Consider the following 13,599-nt stretch of genomic DNA (forward strand, 5'->3'; position numbering starts at 1 on the left):
AAGATGCTTGTGAGATGCAAAGGCTGGATCTGGCTGCAAATTGGTTTAGAGGTACAGTGTTGGAGGATCATGGGTGCTAGTTCAGTCCGTCTCTTGGTAACACCTGGGTAAAGTCAGGCACTGAGGAGAAGCAGGCTTGCCAAGAGTTTCCATGGGACCAGAGATGCCACTAGTTTCTCTGATGGGCAATGCGACTGGAAGCCTGTGTTCATCTGCAGCCAGTACCTGCAACTCACCAGGACCTTCAGCATGATGGAACAACAGCCTTTAGGGGTGACATTCCTGTTCGTCATCTGAAAGGCAGGGAATGGGAAATAAGTCACATCAACAGCCCTACCCCGAGTACACAGGAAGCCCCATTCCTGTTCAAACCTTCTGATAGCTATATACTTTAAAGAACAAGATTTAGTGCTTTGTACCAATGGCATCATGAACCCAGCCACTGACTTGCCCACACTAGACATGCACTAATCAAGGTCTACTGCACATCTCTACAAAACAGTAGCTGATTTTTCTGGTCTGCAAAGACTGAAGCTTTCATTTGAGTGGGCTTCTGTCAGGCCAGTTTCCACCTACAGTATTAAAAGCTGACCCTCCTCAATCGGCAGTTCTTCAGTTGTTCATTATCATTGCAGCCCCCAGTCTTGTATCCTCTCCTCATCCAGCAGAAAGGGATCTAGGTCAAAGCAACATTCCACTTAGACAAGGCTGATAGCCACACAGAATCACAGAAAACTAGGGTTGGAATGGACCTCAGGAGGTCACCTAGTCCAACCCCCTGCTCAAAGCAGGACCATCACCAACTAGATCATCCCAGGCAAGACTTTGTCTACCCAGGTCTTAAAGACCTCTGGGGATGGAGAGACCGCAACTGCTCTGGGTAACCTGTTCCAGTACTTTACTCCTCTCCTAGTGAGAGAGTTTCTGTAATATCTAACTTAAATTTCCCTTGCTGCAACTTGAAACCATTGTTCCTTGTTGTGTCACCTGCCACCACTGAGAACAGTTTAGCTCCATCCTCTGTGGAACCCCCCTTCAGGTATTTGAAGGCTGCTATTAAATCCCACCTCAGTCTTCTCTTCTCCATGCTAAATAACCCCATTTCCCTCAGCTTCTCCTCATTGTCATGTGCCCCAGCCCCCTAGCCATTTTTGTTGGCCTCCGCTGGACTCTCCAATTTGTCCATATACTCAAAACTGGACATGGTAATCCAGATGTGGCCTCACCACTGCTGAATGGAGGGGAATAATCACTTCCCTCTATCTGCTGAATGTTCTGGCAAAGCTCCTGATAATGTAGTCCAGTGTGCCATTAGCTTTCTTGGCAACAAGGGCACACTGTTAGCTCATATTTGGCTTATTGTCTATTATAACCCCCAGGTCCTTTTCTGTAGAGCTGTTACTTAGCGAACTGGTCCCCGGCCTGTAGCAGTACATGAGATTACTGTGTCCTATGTCCAGGACTTTGTGCTTGTCCTTATTGAACCTCATGTGATTTCTTTTAGTTCAATCCTCCAATATCATAGAATCATAGAAAGAAGGACTGGAAGGGACCTATAAGATCATCAAGTCCAGTCCTCTGCTATGGGCAGGAGGTAATTGGGCTCAAACAAGCTCAACAAGGTATTTGTCCAGCCTCCTGTTAAAGACCACCAGAGATGGCAACTGTACCACCTCTGCTGGAAGCGTGTTCCAGATTCTAGTTACCCATATAGAAAAGAAGTTTTTCCTTACATCCAGTTGAAACTTTTCCTTGACTAGCTTGTGTCCATTGGTCCACATCTTCCCAGGGCGGGCTTTTCTGAAAAGTTGTTCACCTAGGTCCTGGTGTTTGCCCTTGACATTATAGGCAACTGGTAGGGGGCGCATGAGAGTGCATGTGCCTCTCCAATGGGGCCAGTGCCCCCCAATAGTTGATACTGATACTGTCAGTAGGGCTGGTGCCCCCCCTGACAGGGCCACCACCATCAACAGCTTCTGCGGGATCCCCCCCAGATTCAGGAGGCACCAGTCACTCATGCTTGACATATTTGTAGGCAGCTATCAAGTCACCTCTCAGCCTCCTTTTGCTCAGGCAGAACAGTCCCAGATCCTGAAGCCTCTCCTCATAGGACCTGGCCCCCAGCCCCTTGATCATGCGGGTGGCTCATCTCTGCACCCTTTCAAGTTTGTCCACATCCCTCTTGAAGTGTGGTACCCAGAACTGGATGCAGTACTCCACCAACACCAAATAGAGGGGGAGAAGCACCTCTCTGGATCTGCTGGTGACACATCTGCTGATGCACGCCAGAGTTCTATTTGCTCTGTTGGCAACTTAGTCACACTGGCAACTTATAATCATCTTCTGGTTGACCATCACCCCTAGGTCCCTTTCGGATGCAGTGCCAGCCAGTGGACCACCACCCATCATATAGATATGGTGAGGGTTCTTCCTACCCAGATGAAGGACCCAGCATTTATCCCTGTTGAACCTCATCTGGTTTTGTTCAGCCCATAGGACCAGCCTGTCAAGGTCTTCCTGAATCCTTGACCTGTCCTCTGATGTGTCTGCTTGTCCCCACAGTTAGGTATCATCCACAGACTTATTCATTGCACTTTTCACTCCCTCATCCAATTCATTAATATAGATATTAAAGAGCACAGGCCCAAGCACTGATCCCTGGGGTACACCACTAGAGACAGCCTTCCAGGATGAGGCCACCCCATCAGTTAAGACTTGTTGGGATTAGCTGCCGAACCAGTTGTCAACCTCACTGTAGCATAGTCTAGGCCAGTACTCTCCAACTTAACTGAGAGGATTTCATGGGAGCAGTATCAAAGGTCTTTTTGAAATCTACGTAGATGTTGTCTACCTCCTCTCCCATGTCCAGGTGGTTAATTACCTGGTCATAAAAAGATGCCAGGTTTGTTAGGCATGACCTCCCAGCTACAAAACCATGCTGGTTGCTTCTCAGTATCCCACCAGTTGCAAGCTTGTGGGTGATGTCCTCCTTGACAATTTTTTCAAAGATCTTCTCCAGGACTGAAGTCAGACGGACTGGTCTATAGTTGGCAGGGTCATCCCTCTTTCCCTTCTTAAAGATGGGTACCACGTTTGCCTTCTTCCAGTCATTAGGGTCAACTCCTGAGTTCCACAGTTCCTCAAACAGCCTCACAAGAGGACTGGTATGAGCTCGGCCAGCTCTTTCAGCACTCTCAGATGAAGGTCATCTGGACCAGCCTACTTGAAAGTGTCCAATTGATCTAAGTGTATCTTCACCTGTTCTGGACTGATTTTATGAGGACTGCTATCATTGCCATATTCTCTGCACCCCTAGTTTCGCAACCAGTTCTCACCTGGTTTCAGAATAGTGATGCAAAGTAATTGTTGAAGAACTCTGCCTTTTCGCAGGAGTTAACTGTGGGCTTCCCCTCTGTGTTCCATAGGGGTGCTACAGTGGAGCTTGATTTTTTTTTCTTACTTCCCATGTACCTATAGAAGGATTTTTTATCTTTAATTTTGGTCACTTGCTTGACTTCCATGGATGCCTTGGCTTTCCTTGTCTCATGTCTGCAGATCCTGGCCACATGAGCATACTCTTCTCTTGATCCTGAACCATTTTTCCATTGGATGTATGCTTCTTTTTTCTTTTTGAGAAGTTTCCTAATGTCTCTGCTGATCCAGGGGGGTCTCTTGGCCCCTCTCCCTCTTTTCAATTGCATGGGGATGGCCTTTTTTGAGCAATAAGAATAGCCTCCTTGAGGAAGTGCCATCCTTCTTGAGCTCCAAAGTTGTTCCGATGCTGATTGCAATGGACCTTTCCAATTAGACTCCTGAGTTTACCAAACTCCACCCATCTGAAGTCTAGGACTTTTGTTCTGCTGGTAGAGTTCCCAGCCTTTTGGTGGATGGTGAATCTGATCAGATTATGATCACTGCCCCCAGAGCACCTCCAATCTTCAAGTCACCTATCACAGCTTCCCCTTTGGCCAGCACCAAGTCTAGGGTGGCTTTATTCCTAGTTGGCCCCTCCACAGCATGCATCAGAACAGGTCATCTATAGTTGCCAGGAAGTTGTTTGCTGGAGCTGGCTGAATGAACTTTCCAAAAGATGTCGGGGTAGTTGAAGTCTCTCATGACAATCAAGTCTTTAGTACTGGCTGCTTTACCCAGTTTGCTGTAGAATGCCAGGTCATAATCCTCTTCTTGTGTGCGTGTGGGGGGGGAGGCTGTATAGATTTCCGCCATGAGGTCCCCATCTCCTGACCCCCTTGTAACTTGACCAAGAGGGTCTCAAGGGACTTCCCCCTGCCATCAGATGTAACCTCCTTCACATAGAGGGCCACCCCTCCACCCTTCTTTCTGTCCCTGTCCCTCAACTATATACCCTGTAGCTCTCAATATCCACTGCCCAGTCATATGTGTCATCCCACCAAGTCTCTGTCAGTCCATTAAGGCCAAAATCCTCATCTACCAGAAGGAGTGCCAGTGTTGCCCTTACTTCTGGCATTCCTATAAAAACAGCTGAGCTAGTTTCATAGATTCATAGATTCATTGATGTTAAGGTCAGAAGGGACCTCAGTAGGTCATCAAGTCTGACCCCCTGTCCTTGACAGGAAAGAGCACTGGGGTCAGACAATCCCTGCTAGGTGCTTGTCCAGCGCCTCTTCCAGACCCCACAGGTAGAGGAGAGCACCACCTCCCTTGGAAGCCCATTCCAATTCTGGCAACCCTTACTTTGAAGAAGTTCTTTCTAATGGCCAACCTAAATCTGCTCTCTGTCAATTTGTGCCCTCCCCTGATGAATTCCTAGTTACTCCAGGGGGTGCCCTAGTAAATAGAGCATCTCCTGTTCCTTACTGCCCTCCCCTGATGGTCAAAGAATCCAAAGCCATCACAGTAACACCATCTCCAAAGCTTTTAGTTGACTTCTTTGATGTATTTCTTTCCCTGATGGTCTCGGTCTCTAACCAAGATGAGTTCCACTTGTACTTCTAGTTCCTTGAGCTTCTTCCCCATAGCCTTGTAATTCCTCATGATTCTCCTAAGGTTGTTACTCGCCATGACATTGGTGCCCGCATAGACAAGAAGCATGGGGTAGTAGTAGTCTGTGGGGCAGATGAGTTTTGGGATCCTTGCCATTACATCATGGGTCCTGGCTCCTGAAAGAACTCTTGAGCAAAGGAGTCTGGACAACAGATAGCACCTTCTGTTTCTTGCAGCAGGGAGTCTCCAACAACAATCACCCTACGATGTCTTCAGCCTGAAGAAGTGAAGGCTCAGGGGTGACTTTTATTGGCAGCCTATAAGTATATAAAAAGTGTGCTTCAGGAACTGAGATAATGTCCGTTCACCAGGGCACCCCAAGGAAAGACAGGGTCTTCACAAACTGCTGAAAGACCATTTTAAACTGAACATAAGGAAAAACCTCTTTTCTGTCCAAGTCCCCAGAGTCTAGAATAGACCCCTGCCCCAGAAATGGTGCAAACACCTACTCTGGATACCTTTAAGAAATGCCTGGATGCTTATCTTGCTGGGGTGATCTGACCCCAGCTGACTTCCTGCCCCTTGGGCAAGACCCAATGATTTTGCAAGGTCCCTTCCAGCCCTAATGTCTATGAAATCTATTAATTCTATATGAAGGGCCCTGGGCAAGACTGGCAGTAACCCTGATGGCATATCCCCACATGCAGCTGGTGCCCCCCCCTCCCCTCCACGTGCAGCCACTGGACCTGCAGAGCCATGAGAAAGGCTATTTGTGAAAGTTTACAACATTTCTGAGAGAACATGCACTATACCAGGCGACTGGGTGCCTGGCCTCAGATCAGAAGCTGTGCGTGCATGGGTGCCCATGGACCATGGTAAGTCAGCTGGGCAGATCCTGGCAAAGATGGCTGCCAGCCAAGCCTTACTCCCCACTTGCTCTACAGGGGCAGGTGGGCCTCTGCATGCTGGCCACAGGCAACCTGCCTTTCCCACCCCCTTCCCAAACCAGAACAGGCAGCACCTGCTGCCATGGCTCCAGACTCATTCCCCACCTTCTCCTCCTGCAGGCCAGGCTGCCTCCTCCATTGCTGCAAGGCCTACGGTGCCTGGGCATGGGAGGTGAAGGGCTCCTGGCCAACTGGGATGCGGAGCTGGTGGTGCCCCTGTCCTTCCCTCAGGTGTCCTCTCCAGAGAGGTGCCCCAGGGCGCCCCCCCCACCCCATGCTTTCCCTGTGCCCCTAGCATGCCCCGGCTGAGAACATATGTCCTGGCCATACCATGAAGAGCTGTTTGCATGAACTGAGGGGTGGCCCACCCACTATGCCTTGCTGCCACTTATTGCCATGGTGCCTCATACACCTGAGAACCTGGCACGGGACCCTGAGGTTTGATGGTGCAGTGGCCAAACCCATGCTGACCTGCAATGTCTACTGCTACCTGAAGGGGTACCTGTGCTTACAATACAAGTCCCTTCTTCCCGCAGCTGAGGATGATACCACCACTAGCATTGACACGTTTCTCCGCATGAGAGGCCTGTGGCTGCCTAGCTCAAAGGCTCAGGCTTCTGTGAGGAAAGAGAAGAGCCCCAGAGAAGTAAATTGGTCCCACCTGAATTGCAAAGAACTCCACAGGGCTCATTCTTCACCCAGTGTTTCAGGAGGGGAGGGGGAGTCAGCCAGAACTCCAGAATAAAAGGAGAACCTGGGTAGGCAAAAAGGGAACACCCAAAACTGGAAGTGGCTGACTCAGGCAGAGATGGCAGGGATAGCCAAAGGCACTGAGAAAACAACGGCGATCAGGTTTAAGAGAAGCAGCTCTGTGGAGGGAGCTGCTGAAGGAGAGAACCCTGAAGGAAATGCCCCGAGAGAAACTGAAACTGCTGGGGTGCAATTAGAGGGTACTGTAAAGACCCTAATAGCAGGGCTAAAGAAAAAGGGTACCATACAGTTGGAAATATAAGGGCACAAGAAGTACTAGTTTGTTTTCATTCTCCTTTTCATTAGAGTGAGACAGAAGTCATCCCAGATAGATAATGCGTTTGCAGCTATCAGGACAATAGGCCAGTCAAAAGAACTGGCTAGGATTAATGGCAGGTTTGTGCAAGGCTCCAAGCCGCGTGAAGTACAACCAGGCCCATTGGGGCTATTGATTGGCCAGTTGTAGAGACCCACAGAGCATTTGTACTTCTTGGAGGCAGATTGTCAAGACTACTGAATTAACACCCAGTGGAACGGGCAAGCGTGTAGGGGTTGGTGAAGCCCTCACTGCACTAAGACAGATTTCAAGAGCAAAAGCATCAAACCCCACACACCTCAGCATTCTATTTTCTCCCATAACAACAAGTCATGGTAGGTGAGATCGTGGAAGTGTGGGAGAGTCCAGCAAGACATCGCGGTGGACTTCAGCCTGCTAGCTGAGGTGGTAAAACTGTCTTGGTGCAGAAGACAGAGTAAGAGAGAGAAAAAAAAAAGAAAACCACTCAGACAAGTTGATGAGCACCAGAGATTGACAAAAAAACATAGATTGATAGAAACAAGACTCTAACCCAGATAGGGGCAGGGTTTGGAGGTGAAAGCCTGCCATTGGACAGCTCCGCAATGAAGTTTTGTACTCCCTCCCAACTCCCTGCATTGAGGGAACCCAGGAGGTCAGGAGGAGAACAGCTAAGCCATGTGGGCAGGGGGGCAGGGCAGGGGCAGGGGTGGAAAGGGTGCTCCCTCCAGTGCAGGGCTTACCAGGTGGGCATGGCAGATGTGCCCAGTGGCTCAAGTCTGTCTCCACTGGCAGGAATGACGTGGTTCCTGGAACTGTCCTCAGGTGCAGGGGTGCAGCGCCTGGCTGCCCAGGCAGGGGTCCCCTCCAAGGAGGAGCTGGCGCTACTGGGGGGCAGCAGTGCTGTGGCTGGGATGGCCTCCTGGGTGGGGCTACACACCCAGAACTGGCAAAGTAAGCACTAGCCCAAGTTGCCAGAGCTGCTGGATGATGCCAGGGTGGGAACCACAGTGAGACAGGCTCCTGATGCCTCAAGGCCCCCCCTCCCCGACCTGCTGGTGCCTTGTAGTGTCTGCTAGGCCGCAGTGGAGGCTTAGGCAGGCCACCTATGTTGGAATACACACTGAAGCTCCAGCCAGGGTCCCTGAGCATGAAGATCTGGCCCAACTGCTGCATAAAAGGTATGGAGTTGCAGGCAGCCCCCAACCAGAGGTTGTGGTCAGTGACACTGACCCACTGCACCCACAAGGCCTTGACCTTTATGCAGCACTGGCGCCCCAACTAGCAATGTCCACATTCCCACGCGCAGCCTAACAGGCCCTCATAGACATGGGTGTTGCAGCACCTGCTCCAGGCAAACTGGCTTAGGACCTCAGCCTCACCCCACAGTGCCACAAGGTCCATGGTCTCCTCATGGAACCAGTTCTACCCCAGCAGGCAGTGTGTATCATCAGGGATGATGCCAGTGTGGCTCCCTCAACAGCCTTGAGGGGTTGTGCACGACAATTTGGATGCTGGCAGGCCTGGGAAGGTGCACGCAGCATTTTAAAGGAGAGCTGCCCCAGCCTTGGGGCAGAAAAATTCCAAGTGCCAGGGCCCTGGGACTAGCCCAAGGATGACCCCCTGGTGGGGGGCTGACCAGGAGCAATTTCTCCCAGTTGGTGTCTACACATGCATTACTGCACAGGAACTAATCTGTGATTAAACTGCTACCTGCATTTGCAAGTAGCAAATTAACCATGGAGTAGACTAATTGACTGCACAGTAAGTAACTGCATGTGTAGACAGTGATGCTTTATAGCGCAGTCAATTAGTCTACCGCATGGTAAAGCACCTCATATAGACACACACTCCAAGCCCAGAGATCCAGCTAGTTTTCTATCTACCTTATATAGTCCATTCACCCAACCCATATTTCCTTAGCTTGCTTGTGAGAATGTTGTGGGAGATCATATCAAAAGCCTTTCTAAAGTCAAGGTATTTCACATCCACTGGTCTTCCCACATCCACAGAGCCAGTCATCTCATCATAGAAGGCAATCAGATTGGTCAGATATGATTTGCCCTTGGTGAATCCATGCTGACTGTTCCTGTTCTGCTTTCTGTTCCCTGCCCTATCTGTCACTGTGATGCCTGTCCCTTACCGAAGCTACTCCATGCCACACATAGAGGCTGTCCATGCTACTTGTGACATGTGTGCCATAGCACATATCCTTGGGGCAGATCCAGAGGGGGTACAGGGGTGCCACTGTGCCCCCCTTTCTGACCAAGCCACAGGAATGGCAACCAGGAACTTTTTCTAAGTCCCCCAAGCAGGTAAAAATCTCCCCTCACCTTCCTCTCCACACTCAGAGGCACATCACCTCCTGTACTTGCCACTGCCACTGTCCCCTACCTGCTGCTGCCCCACAGTTTGTGGAGTTCCAGAGCCACTCCTGTCCTACTCCACCTGGGCTGCATGGGAGCCAGTCTCAGCTGGGGGCAGTGTAATGGTGGCAGACTGGTTCCCTGTCCCTGCCTAATCTCCCTGGGTGTTTTTCACCAGCCCAGGAGAAGGCACAAGGAGGGAAAACCCACCCACCCCTCACTGGTGCTGCTGTCCCATGCAGCCCAGCTGGTGTGGGGCAAAAGCAGGTCTGGGGTTCCCTCTACCTCCAGGATAAGGGGAACAACAGCAGGGCGAGCTGCCTTTGAGAAGGGAAGGGAAGGAGTGGGAATCCTTACCTGCTTTGGAAACTTTAAAAAAAGTCTGTGACTGCCTCTTCTGTGATGTGGTCTGTTCACCCTGGTGCAAGGGGACAGGAGGAAAGCCAAGTGCAGGGGTTGTAGACACTCCTGTTGGTCACTGCTCCCACATCCCCCTTTGCAAAATCCCAGATCTGTTTCTGGCCACCCCTGAACCAAACCATTTAAAGGAGAGTCACAGCAGCCACACATTCATGCAAATACAGGAGACCCTCGGCATTCATGGGGGATACATTCTGGAGATCCCCACAAATGGCAAAAGCTGCAAATATGGTACTGTATTCATGAATGGTGCATGCCCCGATGGTAGGGGGGCCACGGCCGCACTGACGATGGCAGGAGCCCAGCAATGGTGGCGGGAGCCTGGCAGCAGCAAGCACAGAGCTCCAAAGGGTTTCCTGTAAGTGTATTTAAGATGTGGGTTCGGCATTTACTCTGCAACAAGGTGAATATTTGTGGTGCACAGGGAATATTCACTGCACTGTGAATATTTGTAACCATGAATGCCAAACCCATGAATAGTGAGGGTTTCCTGTAATGCCTCTGAACCAGTGTCATTGCTCAACCCTTGTTCACAGTAGACAATCTGTAGTAGTGTCTGGGTACTAGCACCAGCAGAGGTAGCACTTACGTAGGTCAGCTCTGGCTTTGCTTAGATGACAAGTGGCAAAAAGGCTGATGCTAGCTTTCAGCTGCACCTATCACATGCTCCTGCACAGAGAATAGGGAACATTTTCAAGACGGTTCTATGACTTTGGAACCTCAATTTCATTTTCATTAAGCTTGATTTTCAATGCAAGTTTTCTCAATGTTTTCAATTTACTCCACTGAGTAAATTTAAATCTCATTTTTGTAGTTAGGCATTTAGAAAATTCAAGGTCAAATTCTGAAAAACATAAAAGTGCCTAAATTACCTTGAGACATCTGGACATGTGTCTAAATCACTTTAACTCTTTTGGGTGCTCTTGAAAATGTTATTTGTCTTTGATGTAGCCAAGAAAGAGCACACTAGGAGCAAGCAGGACTTAAAAGCTATCTCTGGGAATATAAATTGGAGAGGAAAAAGAAAAAGAAAAAAACCCCAAAAAACAGTGCATCAGAGTTGGTTTCAGATAATAAGAGATAGCAATAGAGAGCAGTGTCAGGGAAAAGGCAAACAGATCGATGGAGAGAAATCACAACAAAAACAACAGCAATGAAAAATGATCAAAATCAACAAGAAGTTGCAAACAAAAGTACTAAGTGAAAAGAAGGCAAAAGTTAAAGCAATTGAAAGGAGAGTGTGATTGAAAAATCTGAACATCTGATTATCCAGAGGTAAAGGATTAGCTCGTTTGCAAAATCTACCAATTGATTTCCTATGCTAGCTCAAATGAATGCTTTCAATTAGCACCCAGATGGTGCCTGACAAAGTAATGATGGGAATTCAGGTGGTGGAGTAGGCATCTAAGCGATTGTGGATAGCAGTACAAAGAAGAAAGGGCAGCAAATATATTTTGGCTCTACCATGTTATTTTTCCAAGTGTCCTTAAAATAGAAGCAGAGCTCTTAGGCTTTTGTGCAGGATCCAACATGCTGGCTCTTGTGCCTTTGGTAATGAGAGCTGATTTCAAATAATTCCTTGGGGATTCATTTTTGAAAAATGGCTACTTAAATGTGAAAGTATTGCTAGTAAAAGGTACCATTTTAAGAGCCCCTGTAGAGCAAAAGCTGTGGTTAGTCACATAACAAATACACCTTGGGCATTAGCACTGTGACCTGCTCCTACTCTGCTTTCACCAATGGACTCCTGTGGCAAGTGGGTGGGTCTGTCTCTATAAGTAACAGATATATCACTGACAGCTCCTGCTGGTGTCCTGAATGCAAGGTATACATAGGGGATGTGGGGATTTGCTTTTATTCAAGCTGCCTCCCACAGTGGTGCTGAGGTAGAAGGAAACTCTGGTCGGCTGCCTTCCACCCACCTGGACAGGAGCAATTAGTTTGCCCCTATATGGCAACACATATCAAGGTAACGGAGCTACCAGTGATCCTGAGTCACAGGATCCTGAGTCACACTACCATCTCTTTATGCTGCCAGGCAAACGCAGTGAATGAACAGCACAGATGGTATATGACTGGCATCTTCAAAATAAGCCTACTGTTCAGTTACTGTGATGCTGGGTTGTGGGCGTCCAGGTCTGGGAGTCACCCAGGGTCAGAGGAAGCAACCAAGATCTGAGGGGAGTGTGCAGACCCTAAGTCTAGGGAAGCCAGAAGATCGGTCTAGGGCAGGGGCGGGCTATTATTTTGGGTGGAGGGCCGCTTACTGAGTTTTGGCAAGCCATCAAGGGCTGCATGATAGGCAGCCAGGGGGCAAATAAATATTAATTTTCTAAATTTTTTAGGGGCCCCGTGGGCCGAATAGAATGGCCTGGCAGGCTGCATCCAGCCCCCGGGCTGCATTTTGCCCACCCTTGGTCTAGGGAATTGAGTGAGAGATCCAGAGGTCAGGTAGAGGCAGGAGGCTAGCTGGGTCAGGTACCCAGAAGATCAAACCAAAGTTGGGTTAGGGAGCCAAAGAGTCAAGTCAAACTAGGGGTCTATGGGCAGGTCAGGTAGCCAGAGAATCCATCAGAGGCAGCAGAAGCACAAGCCAAGGGTAAGCAGCCTGAGTACAAAATTGAACCTTGTTGTCCAGACACTTCCTCTTCCAGGTTAGGGTATTTTTAATAGAGAAACAGGTAAAAGGTTGGCTAATCCTGGCTGGCCATTCTGGTTGAAGGGAGTGTGTGGGTCGCTAGGCCCAAATATCGGGTTCTGGCCATCTGTGTCCATCCTATTGCTCAGCTGAGAAGATGACAGGGCGGGATGAATGGCTGCACCAGATAGGCTGAGGCCCCAGATTCAAGGCCACAACCTGATGATTACCCACTTGATTAGCACCCCCTTGTGAGCATGTGGCTTACCCTAGCTCAACTGATGCAAGCATCAACCCAGCAAATCCAGAGCCATATTAAGGTATCCTCACCCTTTTCGCACATGGCTGTGTGTGTTCTGGGGCACATGCTGTGACTTTTAGGATTGAGACACCTTAGCAGTCAAGTGATTTTCCCTGTTCCAGTCCAAGTTAAACCAGATGTCAGGTTCTATTCTGTACTCCCAGCCAGAAAAGCTAGCCTGAGCCAAGCTTGGGTCAGAAGGCTTTTTGTGTGAAAGAAGTGGGGCTGGGCTCCAATCTAGGTAAGACACTGAATGAATTGTTGAGGTAAATAGGTAAAAATACCCTGAAGTTAGGTCTTCACTGCCCATTTATCTGTGCATCCAAATTCCTTGGAAGCTACTTTTTGCCTTGCTGCCTCTACAAAATGGACTCACAAGCATCTCCAACATCAGTAGTGCAAGACCCTTCAATGGAAAATAAGTGCCATTCATTCTCATGCAGGAGTGCTATGTAAAAGAGACAGGACTGTCTCAATGTGGACACCTAATTAATATGCAAGGCATCATGTATGAGAACATAAGAATACGCAACATTGTTCAAAAGTTAGCAGGTTCAAAGGTAGCTGTTTTTATGAGCTTTACATTGCCTCCTGAGAGTAGCTCTTCACACAGGCTCTTCCTGCACTGAGTCACTAAGTGGGTACATATGACTCCTTCTCTAGGCCTGCTTCTCTAATGAATAGGTTTTACTGGATATTAAGAGCCAGATAATATGAATCTTAATCTTAATATTATTCTTAATCTTGACATCTTAATTTTAATATCTATCCTCCAGATATTCCCACATGGAATACCTCTCTATGCAAGAATTGCCCTGTAAGTATAATTTTTCTCCTGAGGAAAACAAACATTATTAGAAAAAAAATTAAGGCAAAATTTGCCACAGTACAGGGGCCCAAAGGAGGGGCAGTGGCAA

This window comes from Crocodylus siamensis, chromosome 10 (genome assembly GCF_052110815.1).
Source record: "Crocodylus siamensis isolate JL-2025a chromosome 10, ASM5211081v1, whole genome shotgun sequence".
NCBI classification, from domain to species: domain Eukaryota; kingdom Metazoa; phylum Chordata; order Crocodylia; family Crocodylidae; genus Crocodylus; species Crocodylus siamensis.